This window comes from Bombus vancouverensis, chromosome 9 (assembly GCF_051014615.1).
Source record: "Bombus vancouverensis nearcticus chromosome 9, iyBomVanc1_principal, whole genome shotgun sequence".
NCBI classification, from domain to species: Eukaryota; Metazoa; Arthropoda; class Insecta; order Hymenoptera; family Apidae; genus Bombus; species Bombus vancouverensis.
Genome location: NC_134919.1, coordinates 12,427,235 through 12,451,010, shown reverse-complemented (window position 1 = coordinate 12,451,010; position 23,776 = coordinate 12,427,235). Strand labels below are relative to the sequence as shown.

General features: G+C 42.9%; 2 protein-coding genes across 11 annotated transcripts in view; one reads left to right on the top strand and one right to left on the bottom strand.

Annotated features, from left to right (window-relative positions):
* HnRNP-K (Heterogeneous nuclear ribonucleoprotein K) overlaps nucleotides 1-23,776 on the bottom strand; it is a 93,745-nt gene that overhangs the window by 60,157 nt on the left and 9,812 nt on the right. For 4 of the 10 annotated variants that reach the window (XM_076621218.1, XM_033346472.2, XM_076621219.1 and 1 more), the window contains exon 2: nucleotides 8,660-8,712. The gene's annotated coding sequence lies outside the window, so the exon portion shown is untranslated. The other 6 variants (XM_033346471.2, XM_076621216.1, XM_076621214.1 and 3 more) reach the window with 5 other exon arrangements.
* LOC117163785 (uncharacterized) overlaps nucleotides 8,671-23,776 on the top strand; it is a 26,176-nt gene continuing 11,070 nt past the window's right edge. The window contains exon 1 of the mRNA XM_033346485.2: nucleotides 8,671-8,732. The gene's annotated coding sequence lies outside the window, so the exon portion shown is untranslated. The remainder of the gene's footprint in view (nucleotides 8,733-23,776) is intronic.

Sequence of the window (23,776 nt, the reverse complement as noted above, 5' to 3'; positions counted from 1 at the left end):
ATCGCTCTATCTTATTTCTATGGAAAATTCTACACGATTTTGACAGAATCTTGAGCACATTATCCCACTGTGCGGCGCATGGAACGCTTGCTTTGTTGCCTACTGACGTAATACTACGTTCTTTCATCGGTGAAAGTCGCGGTTTCTTCACGTAGTAGTACGTCCCTTTCGCGATGATTGAAAATTCGAATTCTCCTCACTGACGATTCACTCGCGACCTAATTCCAAGCATACTGATTTTCCCCTGTGCAAAACGCTTTACTGACCATTGACGTAGTTGCACGATCTCTCGTGAAATGCAATTGAAATTGATCGACGATCGACTAACTAACGACACACCGGGGTTCACATAGTTTTCACGGTGCTTCGCGCATCTATGTAAATTCTGCGCAATCTATTTCGGACACGATCGCGAACGTCACTGGCCACTGTTTCTAAGCGTCGAACGCGGGCTTCTTCGGCAGGAATATCACACGCCGGTAGGTCAGCAAAACGTTCGAGCATCCGCGCGTCTCTCCCGTTACGCAATTATTCGTAACTCGATCGACTCGTCCGTCGATCGGGCCCAAGGCGCTTCCTCGATGCCTTGAGACTTCTCAGCGATATCGAGATCTAGAGCTCGGTCGTACACTAATGACCGATGTCACACTGATCACAGTTCTCCACCAACAAAACACACCAACACGTGCACGACTGCTAATTAATCCGCCAATCCGACAAGATGTTGTGAACGAGCAAGGTCGTCACGGCGCGTGTTCCTCTCTGCTCGTTCTCTCGTCAACACCGGCAAATTAATACTCTGCCCGAAACGCGACAGAACAAACTGCGTCCGTCCCAATTTCCAAGTTCGAGCGGAGAACACCGTCAAGGTCGAAATACCTCGGACCAAAACGAGAGGAAGAGAGAAAGAGATAGAGATAGAGAGAGAAAGCGGTAAGAGAGAAATCGAGCTAGGTCATGGCCAGAGTTGGCAGTACCTTGAATATCCTTCGATCTTCTGCGACCTCGTGGCACGACCAAGGATCCAAGAGAAACGAGGATACGTGGAGAGTTGGTACGGGTAAGGACCTATGCTAGATGGAAGACAGAACACGAGTAACTTTGCAAAGTGGTGAGCCCGCTTCTTCCAACGAGTAGTTGTCTACTTCTCCTCTGAGTCCCCCCTTCCTCCTACTCTTAAACCATCTCTTTCTCTTCCATTGCCTCCTTCTGCCTCTTCCTTCATCGTGCAGAGGCACGAGTCAGTTTGGTGGGGGGCTCGGATCACGAGGGGGGAGCCACGTAAGAGAGAGAAAGAGAGAGAAAGGGGGAGAGAGAGAGAGAAAGAGAGAGGGAGAGATATCGAAGAAAGACGGAGCAAATAGCAGAATGTGTGTAAGAGGGCGGGAGGAGGTTTGGAGAACGAACGAAAACGCACATGTGTGTACGTAAGTGCACTCGGCTGCGAGGCTACGACGTGAACGAATAATCCGGATGCATCCGAGGGACGGTTGGAGGGTTAGGAGGGGAACGAAGTCAATGAACGACTTCACCGCAATCGCCACGCGGCGAGAGAATTTCACGGTTGCGAGCTTCTCTCACCCTCTCGCTGTTTTCATCCGACTACCATGTCCCTCTTGCTTTTCCTACGCTCGTTTTTTCGTTTTACGACATTATTTTTTCCCCCCTCTAATATTGTTCCTTTTTTTTTTTTTTACCAGTGGATCACGTAAACAAGCTGGTGCTTCTTTCTTTGCGTTTATTCGCCAGAAAAAATATATTTAAAAAAAGACAAGCTATTCTCAAACCATAGAAACTTCCTTGAAGTGTCGCTGTGACACTTTTCGAAATAGTCCATGACATCCGACGTCTGCAGACGTTCAAAATGTCGATTACTATCGCAGACGCAGACTGGTAGAAGATAATCCAACTTTAAGTTTCGAAACCTTACTTTTATGTCATCCATTCGCGCTAGGCGCTTTCATTTACAGTCAGGAAATTCTTTGCATATTGCGCGACAAGCATATTTCACGAAATTCATGTGCCTCTGCTACACCTGTATCGATGGAACATCGGTAAAATTGAACCAGAAAGATTTTCTTTTGGTCCTAGACCCGAGTGAACATGCGGAAACAACGTTAACACTGATACTGTTTCCCAACGGGAGAGACGCAAGTTGGCGAGAAACGGCAGGAGCTCGTTACCAAATGAACTCGCTTGAAATTTCGAAATTAAATTTAAATCTCATTCAACTTTATCGTTCACAGCGAGTCGCGGATGTTGCAACAGCAGGCACCGAAAATACGCTCTCTCGCCCACTCAGCCACGAAAACGTTAATGCCGGCTGTTCGCGGGCACACGAGTTCAGAAATTATCCGAAACCGTCTTTAGGACCACTGAATAATTTATCCGGCCCGCTATCGACCCGCCATGTCCGGGGCCAACTTTTAATTGCGTCTACCGAAACGATGCGCTTTTCGAAATTTAATCTATCAACTGCTAATGAACCCAGCCAAATAATGAAATACTTGAAAAATGTAATTGATCCAATTAATCATGCGAATTCGTCAAGTTTTTACCTGGATAGTCTCGTGCACGCGTATAAGTGAAACGTACGCCTCGACACATACCTTTGTTAAACACGCAAATATATACACGCTGTCCAAACCTAAGTATCCGAGCCATTTGAAAATTAACCAGCAACAGAATTCCCTGAATATTTCCGTCGGCACGTTAAACGAAATTAATCATTCACTGTGAAAGCTCGTTTCTGCCATTAACGTTGTTGGCTAATTACTTTCCACGAGTTGCAACCACCTAGTCTACCTTGTGGGTACCAGCGTAACTAAAGGACCACCTGGAATATGAGAACCACGTCCTTTCAACAAGCATACACGTGCATCGTGCCTGAGACAATGGCTCTTCGTGCTAGTCGAGGAAATTCTCTGGCAGCTGACTAGGCGATCTTTTCCCCGAGCATTCTGGTGGTAGCGGTGAATCGACCAAGAACACGCAAGAATATCCGATAGCAACGCGGAAAACTGGCTCGTTGCGGCACTTTGGCTACCACCGCACAACGACGCCGAAAAAATGTAGGCCGCGCAAACGATATCATAGCCGGCTGGCTGTCGGCTGGATCGTCGCGAAATTCGCGACCAACCGATAATCGATCAGCCTGGCTAGATATGAAACACGAAACGTGACTCATAGCTTCTTATCGAACCAACATTGTCGCTAGTGGGGACGACTTTTTTTATCCGTATCGACTGCTTGCCTGTCATTTCTTAGCGAAGCGAGAAACGCGTATAAAGTAATTGGCGCTACGATACAAAAATTTGTCCAATTTCGAACAAGAGTATAGGAAGTTAGGAGAAATAGCAATTGAAATTTATATCTCGGATAGCCATCGCGAAAAGGGAAATAGTCCCAACACCGTATCGCCTAACATCCGCTTTCCTTCGATCGATCAAACAATTTTGTCCGATGAACAGAGAGCCGAGTAAACCGATCGATAAACGGAAAACAAATTCTTTCCTATCGAGATCGTCCGAACGAAGAGGACGTTCCAACGAGCCCCCTAAAACCACCACGCATCGCTCACCACTCACCAGGAACGTTAACGAAACGAATCCATCCTCCCATTTAATTTCTCGACCACGTCGATACAAAAGAAACGACAAATCCGATTTCACGGTTCCACGATACATGTCTATCTCTTGACTCGTGGTAAAAAAAAATGTCCACCGAATTAGATCATCGGAAATCGTCGACGTATTGTCTCTAACGACTAAAAGGTTTCTCAGTCCTACTTTCCATGGAAAAGCAATCGGAAGCGAAAATGAGAACGAGAAGACCGCAGATTTCGAGACGTACCTTTTGCGTACGCTGCTTCACCGCGCGTTCCCGTGTTCCTGATGGAGTTTCGCCGTTGCTGGATACGTCCCGGGCCCGATGGCCGCGTGCACAGCCGTTTGTGCACGTTCACACGTTCACAGAGTGTTACACGCGTAACGGTTCGCACGATGCGTGACATGCGTGTGTCGCGCGTATGACGTGGCGTGTGTGCGGAAGTATATTGATCAGCTGATGGTCGGGTGGATACTGGGCTACCTCGCAGAATTCACCATATTGTTGCGTCAGCGCGCACGCGCCGAGCCCTCGCTTTCGTCCCTTCGTTCACCCTTTTCGTGCCTCCTCAACCCCTCCGCTCGTTACCCCTGCCAGGCCGTGGTGGCATGCCGCGTTTCTTCGACTTTCGTTCAATGAAAAATCTCGAGAAAAAGGAGCAAGATGCCGAGAGGGTCAACGAGCAACTCTGACGGAAGTACGAAGAAATAAATTCGCGATATAAAGATCAAGCACCGTCAGCTTTCGACGACGAAACGAAACATCGAGCTTGAAACACGAAACGAAAGAGTTGCTGGTTGCGTAATTGAACGTTGATTCTTGCGTATAGGGTTAAATTACATATCGAGTGCTTCCGAGTATTTTCATCGGGGAATTTTCACCAGGTGTGTCAATATTTATCTAAAACAGCCAATGACATACCACAGCTCTTTTATGTATAATTTACGAAATAATAATACTGATAATGTGATTAAGTCGTAGATCGTAAACTTCTCTTTCACTGTTTTAAGGCTCAATTTTTAAACTTTATTCGACGTAAATTTTCTGTAAAGAATTTCCAGAGGTTGCGTAGATGTGAAATTCGAAGATGCGGAAATTTATCGGAGAAAGGCGCCAGTATAGTATGTACTATGTCATATCTATGACGCTTTCTAAATCTGCGAAAGCTTGAGCACTGGCTGCGTTTTACACCGCTTGGAATCGCTTAGGAAATCGCGTTCCCCTTATGGCGTAGTTAAACTCTCCTTAAATACACACCTGTACCAACTCGTAATAGCTAATAAGTCATCCAAGGCAAACAAAGATCTTTTTATTCCCCGGAAGAAAACAGATAAGACGATGTAGATTCTATGTGAAACTTACTATTCGATGCTTTATTTGATAAATTTCTATCGGACGAACGCATCCGATTTTTATTTTTCTTAGGAGGAAAAGTCGGAATGTCCACAGGCTCGGTCGAGTCTGAGTTCGTCGGTATCTAGCAGCGAACAAACTTTTCATTTCATTAGAGACGTTCCTCGATATACATATACATACTGCTACAAAACTAGTTTCACCTCGAAGTGAATCGCATTATAAACTTAACGCGACTGTTCCCTCTCACTTGCGATGGAAAGATTTTCATTTCCTACAGTTTTCCGTCCTAACCGAAGCAAATTTTTCAATAATTCCAAACAAATCATAGTTCGCCGGTTAATTCGTCGATGACATGAAAGCGAAGTTTATGCAACTCGAGTATTAAATTCCTATTTGTTCAGCTCTCGCTAGGTCCCAGGGAAATTACTTTCTCTTGAAAAATTCATTTCACTCGACACGAAGGTCAGGAAATTTAAAACCATACAACTATTAGACTTCTCTTCGACCAGATATTATTCGTAACGTTTGCTTTCCCTCCATCTTTGCGAACACGCGTACTTGAGTTTCGTTTGCTCGCGAAGAATTTCCACAGACGAGATTCGATAAGGGAATTACTTACTCGGTGACAGCCGAAAGGTTAACGAGATAATTCTATCCTCTCTGAAGCCAGTGGAACTTCCAAGCGACACGAGTTCATAACCTACTTTCATCTTAACTTCGCGTTTCTGTTTAACCGGACAATATTGCTCGAGGTTTAAGCGATAATCATTTATGGAACGAATCGAAACTGCCGATTGTAGTACAGAAGCAAGTAACTCGAAGAATCGGATAAACTCTGACGATCGTTATTTTTAAATACTTTAATCGGCAGACTTTAAAAGTGCAGATTAGTTGAAACTTCAAACACCAGTAGATTTCGTCATTTCGTTTACAACGGATACTCGACGCTTCTCGAGATATTTACGATTAAATCCAATCACACTTTAACGCAAATGAATCTTTAAAATTGCGAAAAACAATATGTCTCATTTCAATGGTATACATACTTTTAACAAAACGATGAAACGTAGCAGCGTTCAAAGTCTAACTAGGTCAGTGACCAAAATATCTTGCAGTCGTCTTATTAGAGAAACGATAAATCAATTAGAAAAATTGCTCATTAATCTACGCGTATCCCTCGAGTGCGTATATTTCGCCGATTAGATACGTCTTCCATGTATTGTTTATTAAGCACGAAACCGTCACTGATTAGTGAAATCTTCAAATACGAGCATATGAAAGCCAAATGTCTGACATCACGGGGAAGAAAGCGTGTCTACGTTCAATGATCCTCGAAAGAAGAAAAAGAACTGGCCTTTTCCGCCGACGGTGACTCATCTGCCGGGAAAATATTCGTCGAACGAACTTGTGACACAAATCCACGATCAAAGAGTCTCGTTAACAACAAACGTACATACGTGCGCCGATGTCGGCTACGTTGAATATTCGGAGCCCGAGGATCGGAATTGTGTTAACCATCCGCTGTTTTCCTTTCACATTCAAATTACTCTGGCCAAGCTTCGTTACGAGAATCGTTTCATCGTCTACGTACGTACCACGTGAATAATAGTCCTGGATTGTTCCGAAAAACAGACAATTTTATACGATTGAAGAATCAACGTTTGTTTCGTTGCTAAAGCTTTGTTGTATCGACAAAAGAAAGAGTTGTAGCCTTTACAAAGCGATAGTTTGCTGCTACAAGGAAATAAAGATTTCTAAGTCCAAAAATTGCTCACCTTTGTAACCGTTAGAGAAAGAGCTTTATGATACGAAGAACGTGACAAATATTCCGCCATTTTCTCACAGATACGTACAGGAATAGCGAATCGTTCGAAGATTCGAGGAAAACTATGGCGGAATGAAGGCGAAACGAAACAAACTCGTAAAGCCGCCAGCGAGAAGGGAGCCGGCCTCGGTTGTTATTTCATGGTTGGAACTCGTGCTAGGATTCACAGTCACGCACCGTGATTCGCCTCTTGATTCACGGGGAAAGAAACGGAAAGCATTGTTTCACTCTCGCGCCGAAACTGGTTCGCCCCGTTTCGTGTTACGACGGATTGGATCGCAGTGCGACACGCACCTCGCTCGAAATCGCTGAACGCGCGTTCCTCTGTTAATTACCTTCTGCTACAGATCTGCCACAGCATTTAACTTTTGCTCTGACAAGAGAAATTACCGAGCAACCGGTTCCTCGAAAAATAAACAGGATTTCAGAAACGGTGTTACGAAGCTTTGTAAACGAGGATTTTTTAAAGCCTCCATTTATCCGTAGAGGCATCTTGCAATTGAACGAATCGATCGAATTATCGCGTTCGTCAACCCTCCAATATTAAACCTAACGCGACGCTTCTAACCACTAATTATAAAGGAATTATATTGCGAATGAAATATTTATTCAACCGAAAAAGTCATTGACTCTTTTGAAATTCCAGCGTGCTCCAAACTTTTGAGCGGAAGTGTATTTATATTCTGACTGGTTCTAAACCATCTCCGATGGTTCGACTTCCGAAGGTTGACGTACGAACGAAGATACCGTGGTCTGGAGAAACGAAAAATTGGAAAATTTGATAATGGAGATGGCGGCAAAACCATTGGTTGCCAATCGCGTTTCGACTTTCCATCGACGAATATTTGCAATTGGGTCCCGGGGCACATTTCCGCGCTTTTCCTTTCTCGGGTTTCCACGCGAGAGCCGCTAGTTTCGAAATGCTCGTTTGCCGATCACGTAAAGATAACGTGTCCGTTAGTCGAGCCTCGCAACCTGCATTCGAATGAACAGAAAAATGAGAGCCACGTCGGGAGATAACGGCCGCCGCCTCTTCTGCGTTGTTCCTCTTTCACGTGCAATAACGTATTCTCACGGAGGCCAGACGAATGAATGGAATGGTTAGAAAGTTCATTTGCAACTTTTGCATTTTTTAAAGTAGCCGTGATTCTTCTCCGTGGAAGAACCTTCTTCTTAACTCTTTGTTCTCGCGATCGTCGATGATTTTCCCGTCAAATTCGACGCTAGAGTGACCAGTTGGAACGACGCGTTTCTCAGGGAAATGAAAAATAATTATCTTCCAGCCTTAATAATTTTGTCTATGCTGTTGCTAATGTCAATGGACAAATATATCGGACATTTTATTCGTTAAGGTAATTTTTAGTTAGGGCCAGGATTATATTTTGAAAATTTTATCTTGTATGGCCTGCGTATACAAATAATAGCGAAGAACTTGTGAACGTGAAAAAGTTGAAAACCTCTGGTCGAAACAATAGAGACGTTAATCGTTCTTATCGAGGGATCAGCATGAATGAGGAAGAGTGCGAAACCGGCGCGTAATTAACAATTAAAGAGATACGTGTCTCTGGCGTGGTTGCAACTGGCACTCGTTTGCAATCTTCGAAGAGCCAGAGAAGACAGCCTTTCGCGTATCGTTTGAGACACGAATTTAATTAACCATCGCACAGGCAAATTACCGTGGTCGTCGTTTTTCAATTACACGCGATTCCTCGTAATTCGATCTATCTTTCGACGAGTGATACAAGCAGAGAAGGAACGCGTCTTCTTTTTGGTAAATATTTTGTCAATTAAGATTGCGCGTTATCTACACAATTATTATCACGCATTCGTTGAAACTGTTTATAATTATAAGAACTGATTCTAGGAACTCACCTGGTTGAGCAACTGCCTACGCTTCACTCTCACGTCCTTCTTGCAACTCACACCTTCTGGAACAAACGTAACAGTATGTTAAAACTTTATAACTACTCTTCAAGCTATGTATTAACTACTTATTCGATAAATTAGTAATTAGCCAAACGATAAATGCACTTTCAGATACAACTGGTCTTAAGCTTAGTGCATAACAATATCCTCTTCCCAAAAGCATCACGAAACATATTCCATTGTTAAAAAAATTTTCCCAATCTCGAAAAGATGTTGCCAAATAATCGTGACAACTACTAATTTGCTAAACCAATAAACTGTTAAACTAATGAATAAGATTTTAAACGTCTTCCCCTAAATTTCTAATTTGATGGTCCAAACCTTTTAACTCGTACGGGATAATAAATCGTAAAACGACCCAACTATTTCCACCGTTTCGATATATGTAGTTACTGGAAGAGAACGCTGCCAATCCTAACTGTGGAGGGTTACTCGAGTGCTACGGAAGAACGACAAGGAGCAAAAACACCGTGCGTCGTTTTTCGTTCGGCCCGCGAAACTTCTTGGCGCCAAAACACCGATCTGTCTACGCGGACAGAAGATTGCGACGGTGCACGATAATGAGATAACTTAATTTTCCTCGGGCAAACACATAGATCAGCGCGTGTCTCGAGAGGAGTTGTCCGGTGTGTAAAATACGCGCTCGACCGATGAAAAGCGTGTTAGAGCGGCGCGGCGGGGAGAGCACGCTTGTAATTCACTTTGCCGAGAGTCTGATCTGGCAGCGAGGGCACGTTCTTTTCCACTAGGCTAGGACAGTTCGCGTGCCTGACCGAAACGTCGATGAATAGTTAAACAAACTCGACGATTTTCGGCAGATTCTTCGCTTACATAACATTCTTCGATACTACTCTATTTTCTTTTTTTTTCGCTCGTATTCCGTGGAAAAAGCCGAGATAGTAGACAGGCGAGGTTCGATTCGATCCATCCGATTCTATTCGCGGATCGAAGCTCGCGTGATTTTCTCAAATTCAAAGAAATTCGAAGGCTCTTTCTGCGGTTGAGAAGCGGAATCGTATATCGTTTCGTTTCTTTTTTTTTTTTTTTTTTAATTTTATTTTATTTTCGCTGAAAAATTAGAACGAACGATTCGTTTCACAACAATTCGTTCCGAATTGTAATATAACGTTATTTACCTGGCTTCCACTTGAGAATTAACATCCGATAAGTTGCTAATTGCGTGCATGATCAATAGGAAAGTCATTTATAGTTGCATTTACACAATGTGACTAGCTGTTATACACAAGTAAGTAAGACTAAACGCACTGCACGATAAGTATAATTTACCGTTAATTCTGTCATATTCCAAAGCATAAATAATTTTAATCGGAAGAAGAATTCGTGACTGTAAGCTAAAAAGGAGGGTAACGTTACTGGCAGAATAATCCGTTAAAAAATCAAACGAAAGACAGAATTTACAGAATTGACAAATTAAAATCTAATTCCAAACACAAAGAGAAACGATTAAAAAGAAAGGAACCCGTATGCGATCATAAAAGTAAATCCAGCACGAGAGCCACGTCGATCCACCCAACTACCAAGGAGACGCAATGTTGTATGCACGGAACGAGCATCTCCGATGCACAAGCGGATCTCGAGGAACAGCGGACAGGAAAAGAAGCCCGCTTCACCCCTCCGGTTACCCAGCCAACGAGTCACAAAATTGGACGACTCGTTGAAATTCGTCGGTGGAGAACAATCCGTAAGCCATGGAGCTATGTGCCAGCGTACCGTGGAAATACAGGGACCGGTGGAACAATGGGTGCAGGATAACAAAGGGGCCTAGACAAAGCTGTGTGAGTCTCAAAGAGACCTGGCAAGGAGTGCTACGCGGAAAAAATTGACTTCCAGTCGAAAACGGTACCGCCCGGCTAGGCATAGTCGAGCAACCAACTAAGACGGACCACTGCGACAACGAGGAAAAGCTAGTAGTAGCAGAGTACTTGGTGAGTGACTTGGAGTGTGCAAGAATCTACGCGAACACGCCGTGTAACCAGGCGAGCTGGTGTTTTGCTCAAGTGCGCAAGATGAAAGCGTGAAAGAGAGAGCCTTACACAAGAGACACAGGCAGAGACCTGACAGAAAGAATCCAAATCCAAAGTTGAGCGACGACAAGGACGACGACGTCGATGACGAGAAGAAGAAGTCATCGACGACACGACCGACGAAGCAGCTCCCTGCCTTCTATGGAACTGTGGACGATGCTGTCTGCTCGATGTCTCGACGTTGGTTTGTGGGTCCGAGCGGCCTCGAACTGGTCTCTTATCCCTGGTATCGCCCAATCAAAAAACCGGCAGCACACCGTACGCCGATTGGTCGACTACGGCCACCGTGAACACTGTAATTGGTCAATCGGTCCGAGTCACCCATGGTTACCGTTTGCCTCAACAATATCTACGGTCGATATCACCACCTTGACTACCCTGCCGCGCGCGTTACCTTCTCTCCCTTACGCTTACCGCTACCGCCTCACCTACCCCTTGCCCCTTTCACGCACACACGCCGCGATTAGCGCCTATAACCTCGGGCCAGAATTCTCGAGGGCAACCGCTTCTTCTTCTTTTACACTACCACCCTCCAGAGACGTCGAACTCCCAACTGTCGCGACCCCCTGCGAACAGCGCACTTTTTAGACATTTTCGCCAGTGAAACATCCAGTTTTGGACAGTTTCAGAGGTATACAGAGCTATTTGGAACGATGTTACACAGTCATTGAGAGAAAATTTGGTTCACGCGATCTTCTGGGTTAATCGAAATAAATCTTTGACCGTTTCCGAGAAATCTCATTCTCTGTGACATAAGATCACCATGAACACGAAATGCAAAGATACGAAATGCACTCCTTGATCGCTGACTATGGACGGTGGATAAGTGCATTGAAATTCGACCGTGTTCGCGTGATAAATTATCCCTTGATAGCAGTCAGCCGAATCCATGACCATGAACCGTCGTTCTATATCCGAGCGCCAACTATTTTCGACCGTCTGGGTGATCTTACTGAGCAAGGTTCTTACGATTCGTGAGTCGAAAATCCCTATGGAGCCATTTGTCACGGAGGATGGAAAAACGTTCGCTTTGGGCTTCATCAAAATCCACTCAGACCTCGAGGCAGGGACAGTTACCTGTGGCTATTTCGTTATCGTTCGTGTCATAATGGATCTTCCGATTCATCGATTAGAAACGAAAGTGGCGGAATCGTTTCTCGAAAAGAGTTAGTTGAATTTGCAAATATGGAACCCGGTACGCTTCGAATTCTATGATATTCGAGACGAGCTCGCCGTGTTGAGAAGTTAAAGAAAGAAGAAAAGCAGGTGTCTTTAATTAAAAATGTCACTCACTTAGGCCACTTCCACCCGATCCTCGGTATATATTAATACGAATTCTTATTTCAAACGGAAAAATTGAAATCTCCGCTACGGACTCGATCTGCAGAGTACAAACACAATCCAGCGATTGAATTCCCAATTACGACAGAATGAGATTCCAATTACCAATAATCGCGGTGTAGAGAAATTCGATACCGGTGCGGAGGCGGATCTTCCTTAATCAAACAGCATCGTTTCTCGTAGTAACCGAAGAAAAAGGACATTCGATTAACTTGCATTCGTTTAAAGACAAAGTAGAATCTACGAATTCAAAACAAGATGCACCGAAGAATAATTTAATAAATAATAATTTTTAATAAATAAGGCAAAGCGTTAAAGATTCTGTATCTGCTGAATAGATTAATTTCGCAGTTCATGAAAATACGGCGAAACGTAGACGCGTGTAAGTTCGACGAATACACAGAATAGTAAATCCCTATTTTTAAATCGGATCGCATCCCGACAACAAGTTTTTCACGCGACGCTTGCACGAAATCGCGTTACCGTCTTCGAGAAGGTCCGTGAAAAATTACGAGATTAATTGCGCCACGGCTGGAGTTGACCGTAAAAGCGACGTCTCGACTTTCAACGGCGCATTTTTCAGCAAGGAAGAAACGATCCTGAGAAGAAATCGCGGAAGTAAACCACGAAGGGATAACAATGCGATGGAAGAGCAACCAGACCAGAGGCTGATGACCGGAAAAGGGTGAACGAACGGAAATCACGAGTAACTTCTGAGAGAAAGGGATGAGTTGCGGAACAGAGATAAAGAAAGAGAAAGGCGTAGAAATAGAAGGACGAAAAAAAAGGTGCAAGCAAGAATGCGGAGAAGAATCTATCGTTAGTTCGGTCGGTTTACCCTACCGTGGGCGTAAAACGTCAGAAAAAATGTCAATGACGCGTTTTATCGTCACGGAAGTGGCAAGTTGCGATTTCACGCGCCTATGACTCTGCTACAAAAAAAAAGAGGAGCGATCTATTTGAATCAATCAAAGAACAAGTTATAAAAATCATAATGTACAGTTGACAACAGGTTTTAAATGCTTTAATTTGCCATTAAAATGCAGAGAACTTCTCAGCAACGACGTATATCTGTTCCATGTCCGTATCATTTAAAGCTTCGTTATAGTAAAAACTAACAAGTGTCGTATTTCATCGGGAACGTTATCTCGATCTTGCGTCTCGTACAACGCGAGAGAAGAAACCTCGCGAAAGAAAATTGCTGCCAGAACCGATGATACAACGATGACACACAACAGCAACGCATATGGGAAACAGAGATCGCGAGTGGATAGTAGTTTTCGCATGGAGCGTGAAGTTATACATAGCAGCAGGAAGACGAACAGGTCTATTGTCCTGCGTGGAGTCCATCCTCGTCCTGTAAAGCCACGAGAGCCGGTTCTCCGGAGTCGAAAAAAATACTGGTTACACGCGAGGGTGGGGACGAATTGACAGAGAAGAAATAGTGGCCGCGGTTACCTCTCTGCTCTCGTGGCTAGTCCAAGGAAAACCGTTCACAGAGAATCTCTCTCACGGCCCGAGGGTATCCATCGACCGCAGAATCGTACGATTGCGAACTGGAGTGAGAGAGAAGTAAAGGATAGCTCCACTATTCTGTTCTCGCGGTTTTGTTCCTTTATTACCGGTTATTGTATTTACTTTGCGTGTCTTTCGATACACCTAGGAATGTCATGCTTATGAAATCATCCGAGTTATTCGCTGGATGTCCAAAAAGAGCAAGGTAATGATTGGAAGAAGTCTTAGCGGGTATCTTTGATAAGGCGAAAAAAGTCTAGAGAGATTGCCAAGGATAACGCAAAACACCGAGAATATTTTAACGACGAGATATTCTCAATTTGTTATCCAGTTTGAAAAATGCGAAGCGAGCAGTTCGTTGCTCGATTCGACTATTCTTCGGTCCGTTAACTTATGGTATTTGTTATGTTCCAAAATCGTTTCTAGCGAATATAAAAATGGAAATTATAAATATATCGAAGAGCAAGGAAAAATTTGTATTATTTTATTTATATCAATGGCCACGATACAGCGTATCAAGATCTAATTGCTGTACAGGAGTATTCGATATATAAGTCAATTCCTTCCCCTGTTTTTCCCGATCATTTCACGAAAGAGCCCTCATTCGCTAATCGCATTTTCATCATGCCCGAAAAGTTAACCAACCGAACACTGTACAGAGTTTAAGTCAATTTCCTAGGTACATTCCGGCGATCCTTGGCACCGCGAATCTTACGTCGCTCCACCCCTGACACTCTCGACCTCCATTTTCTTCGGCGCCCCTAATTCTCTTTCTCGAGAGAGCATTAATCGTCGGAGGTTTCGAAGCAAAAGCTACACACAGATTCCAAAGTAATTTCCTCGAAGCTTTCGTGGCTCTTATCCCACCCAATTTTTCCCTCCGAGCTACCCTGCCGTCTCCGGGATCTACTTCTTACTCACCTCTTCCAATCGTCTCACGAAACACCGGCGATCATTAACCGAATTTCCATCGATCGAGACCCTGCGTTTCCCTCCTTTTTCGTCCAACTATCGATGTTTCGTATAGCCAAGCATAGAACAATCGAGAGTTCCACACACACCCTCTCTCTCTCTCTCTCTCTCTCTCTCTCTCTCTCTCTCTCTCTCTCTCAACCTCGATGAAATAACACAGCCGTAGTTGTAGGATCGAGGGTGGAAAGTAGAGAACGGTTATGGTAGTCGAGTCTATTCGTGGTATCAATATTTTACGGGAGCACGTTCCTCCATCGATCGCAGCTTCTCTGCATAATTAATCGCGCTTCATCCGTCCGCTCTCGCCACCCCACTCTCTCCCTCTATGACTTCGTTCTTTTCTTTTTCCTCGGTGTACGCCGCGGCGAATCTTACGAATCGAATTCGCGACAGCGAGTTAAATGGATTTCGATCGAATCTAGAGACTCCCCGAAAGGCCCGCAACCGTCGCACCCCTGCGCGACCGCGGGAACATCGACGCGGTGACTTCCAACGGAACGGGGAATAATAGAAGATAACCACTTTTATAGAACTTAAATTCGCTTTGCGTCGTTGCAAATGCATAAGCTATCGTAGAGGCCGTGGGAAGTTCCTTCGCGTTACATTTTCAAGTATTACAAAGTAAAGCGGTTACGAGAGTTCGTCCCCTCGATGATCGATGCAATTAGAACAAGAACGTTCTTCGAGTTTTCGATAACTTTGATATTATTATCGTCGTACTATTTTTCTATTCGAAATTATACGAAGGATATAAATTGAAAGATAGAGGGGTGGATGAGGGTGTTTAAAAGAAATCGACAGGCAGAAGCAGGAAGGAAGTCGTAAGTCGATTGGGAAACGTGACACAGGAAGAAAGTGCTGATCGAAAGGATGTAGGAAGGCGTTTCGCAAGCCCAAGTTCAATATTTAAACGTGGATAACCCAAAGGGGGATGCACAGACTCTAAAGGTCTTCCTGGAGGAGTGATGCTACCGAACGAAAAGCAATGAATAAATTGGATTCTCGGATTCGATCGTTCCAGGATTCGAGTGCGGCCCGATCGATCCAACTACAGCAATTCTATTTTGTACCAACCACGTTGATTTCTCTTGCAAATAGCCTCGTATGCCTTTCCGTTGTTCTTATCCGCCGTTTTATAAAAAGATACGCGACCTTCGTTATCAACGTACAATATCAAAAATTCGGACAAATTTACCTATGAGAAAATTACCTAAGTACTATAATATCGAGATCTGTAATTTCGCGATACGCTCGTGGTTTACCCCATTTACGAACCAGCCATTAACTAACACGATCATGAAAGCCTTTCCTTTCCCATCGTTGACGAAAATGGCACGTGTAGCGTTTCGCGAAAAGGGGGAAGGTTCTTCAATGGTAATCGAGTCGCTTGGTCGAAGAAAGGGTAGAGGAATAAAAAAAAAAAAAAAGAAAAAAGAAAAAATGAAACCCTTCAATATTAAATTAGAAGAAATAAAGAGGGATCTCTGGCGGGTTATCCCTCTGACGTTAGATTACCACCTTTCGGTCTGGCCGGCACTCGAGAGTACGTGAACTCTTGCGGAGCATGCAACACGCTGCAAACTAATTGCACGGCGGGAAAAAAAGGAGAGAGAGCCAGCAGGTCCGAATATGGCGACACGAGGGTTTGAATACAGAGGGAACTTGCATACCGGTCGGAATAAAGACGGAGAAATGATAAAACAAGGTGAAGGAGAAAGGAGAAGAGAGACAAGTAAGAATGGCAAACTACTGTGGGACGATGCATCTGTCCAAGCATATTTGATATCCGCCTTTTCCTTCCACTGCTACCTCCTCCTCCTTCGCCCGCTCTTCCTTTTCCACCCCCGTCTATGCAACCCCTCCTCACCTGGCATTCTCTCTGTTTCGAGCACCTCCCTTCTCTCCCGTATCCACGACATACAGCCAACCGTTCTTAAGTCCGCGTCACTCTGTCGCGAAATTTTCCCCAAGGCGGAGGGCAGTTATAGAAATGCATCGGGGGTAATTTTAAAGGAGGGTTTAGCGCGGGGAGGAACGACCCTGCGCACAGGCAACTCGCGTATCAACGATGGAGAACGCGAGGGAAAACTTCGACTAATTTTCTTTCCGTTGGAAATCGAACGGAATCGAGCAGAAAATTGCGTCTCAGACGATTCAAACGCACAATTCTCTTCCTACGATCCTTTTATCCGTTTCCTTTGTTCCGAATACGATATTCGTTTCACTTGAAAAATATTTCCTGCATTTACATTCCAGCGACGCCTGCAATGTTACAATTTGATTCGATGACGGATAAGCGATCCATTGTAGACAACCAACCAGTAATTAGGGAAACACAAAGGAAGAAGATGATGTAGGCTCAAAATGTCTACTAAATGTTCGCGTGGCTCGATCGATACCACGGACAATACGTGGATGCCGCGTAATGACGCCGGGTCTACGCGTTTGTATAACATAACATTGCGAACAGTTGTGTGTTATCGAAATTACGCTAAGTGCCAGAGGAACATTTCGAGCGAATCTATTAATGATGAATTAGATGAAACGCGGGCTTCCATTGCCCGTTATCGGCGCAGCGACGCGCAATCACGAGAAACGAGTCGCGATAAGCCCTCTGGTTGATTCGAGGAACGAAACAACAACAAAGCAGCGAATCAATGGTCGAACAACAATGAAACATGTTATCCGTGATTGTGTGAACATCGGATTGAACCAATCTATTGCTAACCACTTCGCGGTAATAAACTGTGACTTTTGCATCTTTCAAACTGTTTACCTTGACAATACCACACATAAAATGATGTCTGTAATTGGAAAACGTACTTTTCTTGTCGATCCTACTTTTGATGTTAAAAAAAGTAATATTAGCGTAAAACTGAAGCGAAAAACCACGCTCGTCGAAAACGGTTCTTCCGTAATCTTCTCAAACTTGAACAATTTTTTAACGATCGATATTTTGAAACCATCCTCAGAATGTAACGATCGCAGAAATTGTGACAAGGAAAATTTTTCTTCAGACCTTCGTTAATGAAAATACCTCATTAAGCAAAGTAGGATACGAACGATCAGTGAAAAAACGATACGTGAGAACCAGTTGAATATGATTTTCTACCCCACCTGTCTGTTTGAGAACGTATCGGCTCATTAATAAACAGCAACCTATAAACATCCCGTAAATCAAACGCGCGTCGACGTCGGCTATTACTCAAGAGATCGCCCCGTTCTCCGGTGAAACGATTCATTCGCTGCCACAGTTCGCTCGTTACCATTACGAAATGGCTAACAGCAAAACATTCTTTCCACGGCATACGTATCACCATTTTCATCCTGTGTCCGCGGGATTGTAGCCGGGGATTACCTAACGCGATAGATTCGAACGCAACGCGTCCCTGACCATTTTTCTGCGCAATATTTTGCTGCCACCCAGGCGTACACCTATGCGTCCGAGTTATCCATCCTCCCACGCGGCCATTTTTTGCACACCCGCGGGAGTAAAGGATTCCCCAAAGCGTAGCAAGTTAAATTTCATCTCAAAAATATGCCAGCACGTGCGAATTTTCTCGTAGTCAGCAAAGTTTCAAAATTTCTCAATTTAAAGATGATACACTTCCCTAGGGCGTGTAAAAGCAGATAGAGCTTGCGATTTTTTCATTTCTTTCTTTCTTTTTTTCATACGTAAGTAAAGAATGGAAGTTCAGATTTTTGTTCGGATAATATTAATGTAATTTCTAGTTGTACTTTCAAATTTTGTAAAAGGTAAACGTTATACATTTTTTTCTGCTGGAACATGAATAGTTAATAATCTTCTTCTTTCTCCTCGAAATTTAAAGGAAATTGGACGCGTGCTTCCCCGAGATTTTATGGCGTAATCACAGTAATTTTTAGTTTTCTGATAATTCGGGGATATTACTACATACGTATAAATACCTGTTAACCAGCGTGACTTAAATTCTATATAAAGTAGCAAATATCACGTACCATATTATTCCTTTTATATTCTTTTTTTTTACGTATAAATTTCTGAACATTTCCTATGCATCTCATATTGTTCGCGTAACAAAATAATACAGTTAAGGATTAAATTTGAACGCGATTCGTTTCTCGTTGCAGAATTTAATGCGAGTAACCTATGAGGGTTGAATTCGCTAATTTAACCGGGACATAATAACGAAGGACTCATCTCGCGCAACATAGACAAACAGATTCATAGTTGTACAAATCTCCGCGAGCTTCTAACGCTTAACCCCGTGATTAAGGGTGGAATTAAGAGTATTTGCAAGTAGGTCTGACAGAATGCGCAGGAATCCCTAAGCGAGGAGTATGAAAATGGGATTAGCCAGACAAGTTGAGTAGAAATTTTGAGATACGATTTCAGGGCCACGAAATTTTAACGAGGACGATTACAGGGGAACAAAGATGAAGAAAAATGAACCGGTATTGCGTGGAACGTGGATAGGCGTGGCAAACATTTTAACAAGGACGTGCCGGTTAACGAGCGGCTCAATTAATATCGATATGAGTGCAGGATGACCTGAAACCGTGTGATTCGCTTGGTTGACGAGCAACACCACCCACGTCCTTCGTGTCCACTTGCACAGCCTACGATCCATTGCACCATAACCAAACCTTGGGTGGAGAACCTAATTAAAATCGAAGACGAACAGACAGATGTGTGACAGAATTTATCACTTTACTGCTTGGTAATTTCTAGCGATGGAAATCGATTCACGCTTCCCTTTTACACAAAAATTTATTGACTCTTTACCTTATATTACAATATTAATACTAATAAAAATTGATACTAATTCGACAAAGACAGATTGTAATGGCATTCTATATAAACTTGAATTTTAGTTTCGACTCTTCGCATTGAGAATTAATTTGAAAATTAATTTTTAATTAATCGGAAAAGTAATTTTGTGTGTGTGTGTGTATATATATACCGAATACTAACGCAGACGAAAAGAAGATTATAAGATAAAGGGTTATCAGATCCAATTTGTCTAACGCAATCATAAAAACAGGGCATACAAATTTTCGTCATTAGCCAAAAGTGTCGTATCTACAAATCGAATCGTGTGGGAGATTACGCGAAGAGATTGAACAGGATATATCGGGACCAAATGTTCGTTATTCGTATACGATAAACTCTGGCTATTCCAGTCGTAGTATTCGCTTGAACAACGTCTATCAGAACGGACAAACACGAGCAAAATACAAATATAAATTGAACACATTGTAAAAGCGTCAGGTGTTGAAAAGCGTGGAACATAAGGGGCGCAGCAGCCGAGGGAACGAAAAGGCGAAAAAACGCAGAGGAGGAGCCTATGCCATTGTATAGCTGAGTCGTGGCGAGTCGATTCGATTCGTTTCGCAGGGAACTGATCGTTTAATGTAACATTAAGACCCGCTGGAAACAAGCAGACAGACGGAAGGGCGTTTCTGTTGCGAGGACAGCGACGAACCGCACGCCATTCTCAATAATTCAACGAACCTTCCATCTTCCACGACGAGTCTCATTGCTATCGTGTCCTCTTTACGAGCAAGAGATGTGCTCGAAAAGGGCCAATATTCTGGGAGGGGTAAAACTATGGATAAGACATCGAGAATATGGTGCACAATGCCAACCGGAAACACCGGAAACTTCGAATTACGTGAACAAACGGACGAAGGGTCTATCGAGAGGAAGAAATTTTGATGAAACGGGAAACGATGTGACAGTTGAACGGAGATATAGTAACTGTTGGATATACAAGTTATCGATTCACCGGATATTTATATTGGCCGGATTGGATTGGTTTAATAAGCGTTCGAAAGAATATTAAATTTATTTCGAACCTGGACAGCTTGTACGATGGACTAAACCTTCGAATCGGTCGATAACTATATGAAAAGAGAAAAATTTCCCGAGGTTGTTGGATACCCCAGGGTCAGGGTGATCGACGATATATAACAAGACGATAAATGAATGTTCGCCACGGGCCAAAAGGATTACTCGAACCGGACGAACGAGTCACGATCTCGATGATAGAAAGAGGAGCCTTGAATCAGGCTTACCGACCGATTTACGAGCCATCTTTACGTCCACCTCGAACGTTCGCACCTTTGGTTTAATCGATAGTCGATACGAAGAACGCTACTCGTCTAAAAATATCAGAAAACAACGAAAGTATCGATGAGAATGGAGTCGATTAACGAAAGGGAAAGAACATTTTCCCAAAAAGCAGGCCAATGTGACGGAAAGAATTAAAGTTTATGCACGAGAATAAGCGGGGAGACGTTCTATCGTGGTCAGATCGATAACACGAAGAGCCTGAGGATGGTGGAATTATTGCAAAGTCAGGATACTTCTGGTCGGATGCGCCGCTGGGCGTTCAAGTGAGATCGACGATCCAAAAGTGGCACGGAAAGGCTTAAAAGACACTCGCTGCACAACCGACCTAAATTCTGAGAACACGTAGGGGTAACTATTAGTCTTTCTTTTTCTACACATACGAAAAGAGTAGCGTAAAATCAATCTGTAGAATTTTATGCACTTGTTCATTCCACACTACTGTTTATCGTTTGTAAATATTTGAACACCCGCTGCGTGTCGATTAAAAGTTACGATTTATGAGGGTTGAAAAACGTTTCTCCATTGTTAATTCTCTATCCCTTGCTGTAGAGCCGCGATCAGATATTACGCTAAATTTAAGACGAGACAAGGAATATACCGTAACGAACAACCGGTGCTTCATAAAATTTGCATAAACTTTCAGAATTTGAACAGACCCACATAGATATTTCAATCCTTCTACTATTCCGATATTTAACACACACATATAAAATCATTTATGCGAGATGTGTTCGCAGAATCAAATTTCGCTTACCTTCGATTATTATATTATATTAACTAACATCAACGATTGTTTCGTTGAAATAAGATCAGAGGGAAAAATTAGAACAACGAGTATCGCTTGAAATATATTTTATATATTTGTAAGAACTTAGACGTGCCAAAATATTATCTAGGGACGATTGTCTGCTCGAAAAGACAGTAAAAATTCTCTGTTCGCAAAAGACGTTAAAACAAATACGGGAACCGCATCTGACAATTAAGAAACTTTGCATTTACAATTCAAGAGATCCTTAACAGAATATTTCTGAATATCCTTCTGAGTTAATCAACCTCGATACTTTATTATTCGACACATAGGAGGATGTGTTTCATTGCGAAACAAAAGAGAAAAAGCGGGTGTAATTGTGCAGCAGCTGGGATAGGCAAAAGGGCAGAAGGAATTAAAATCAGCCGGCTAGAACACGCATGCGAATCCGTGGCCTCATTCCCGTCGATTGACTCTGGCATTTAAATGGAAATCCCAGGGTGTATACGATAACTATGTATCGAGGATCTTTCCGCGAGTTCGAGAATTCTGCATCTACGCTATACGTCGAATTGTACATAGGAAAACGTAGCTTCTTCTCCGATCGAATATACAGGGTGGTTGGTAACTGGTGGTACAAGCGGAAAGGGGGTGATTCTACGCGAAAAAAGAAGTCGAAAATATAGAATAAAAATTTTTCGTTCGAGGCTTTGTTTTCGAGAAAATCGACTTTGAATTTTCGCTCGGTACACGTGCACTTTATCGCGTCTCGTTATAACGGATCTCACTGTAGATCGTTGTCTCGATGGAAAAATTAAAAAAAAAATTTTTTATTCTATATTTTCGACTTCTTATTCGCGTAGAATCATCCCCTTTCCGCTTGTACCGCCAGTTACCAACCACCCTGTATAATCAGATAGAAGGAAAAATCAAGCTCTGCAATGCTACACCTGTACACTATATCAAAGGTAGAATAACAAAAAAAGTTTTATTATACTACCGTTTGAGAGTATTTGTTTATTTCTAACAAAATGTAATTTAATTCCATAATTCCATAAAGCAAATATTCATCCTGTTTTCTCCGCTCGATAGTATAATAAAAACACAAGTTTATGCTAAATACAACCTAATAGAAATACCGAGGATCGTTTTATCCCTTTGCTACAGCCAGCTATAAAATTTAGTTTTAGAAGTTAATACTTAGCTAAAAAAGATCACAGTATCTGTAAAGGTATTATGAAGCGTTTTTGTTGTTTAAATTCGTTATTCTTAACTCGTTTGATTGTCAGGCTATACCTAAATAAGAAACATCCGATTTAGAAAGAAATCAGATATTTGATTTTTAAACTGAGAATCGCATGTCGCCGAGGCGATCGCGTGTAACGTAGAGAGAAATTTAAACAAGCACCGGGCAGTTTTCATTTGAAAACTCACGGCAGAGGGACTCTTGAGCCAGTCAGTTACTTATCCGCGCGAGACAACTAAAAACCCAGGGATAAACTAGCCCCCAGTGGAGCTTGTACACTTAGCTGGTAAATTAACTATGAAGATGACCCAATTAGGATACTCGCATTATCGCTCTGTGACTTCTAAACTCGACCAAAATCTTTACCAAAAATCGACAGATCGATGCAACAGATATCTGCAGGATGCTATCGTCTCTCGTCGCTAAAATATAGATAGTATCAATATTTAAAAATATTGAAATCTTACGAGTTGAAATATAACTATTCCAAAACAAAAATACTTCATGAAAAATCTTTCCTAGTTGCGCTTCAAGGGCTCGAAAAAGAGAAAAAAACAGTTACCGGTACGTCGAGTATGAAAATGAGACTCATCGTCGTATTCACGACGAATCTAAAATGGTCAGTGTGCCAAGATCATGCATAATGATCCCGAATTAACATTTGAAAGAGAATCTGCCACCAGTTGGGAACCAGCAGGAAAGGTCGATGCCAGTTACATTCTAAGTCAAAATACTTTCATTCAAGCCACGAAGATTCCCTGGCATCACAATGACCGGCTTGTCGAAATTATTGCCGGAGAACAGAGTATATCGTTAATAAAAGGCATTGTACACTCACTTTTAACCGCGAGCTACATATTGTGTGTACACATAACTATGACGTGAGATCCATGACTATTGCACATTGTTGGAATGCAGGAGAAGCGAATGGATCGAGTCGCATTGTAACAACGCACAATATCCTTATTAGGGGAGTGTACGGCGTTTGAGCTGGCAATTCTGCTCATATTCTGCTTGGAATTTACGTCATGCGTAATAATGTACACATTCCGTTGTTCTAAAAGCAGTGCCGTCAGCTTTG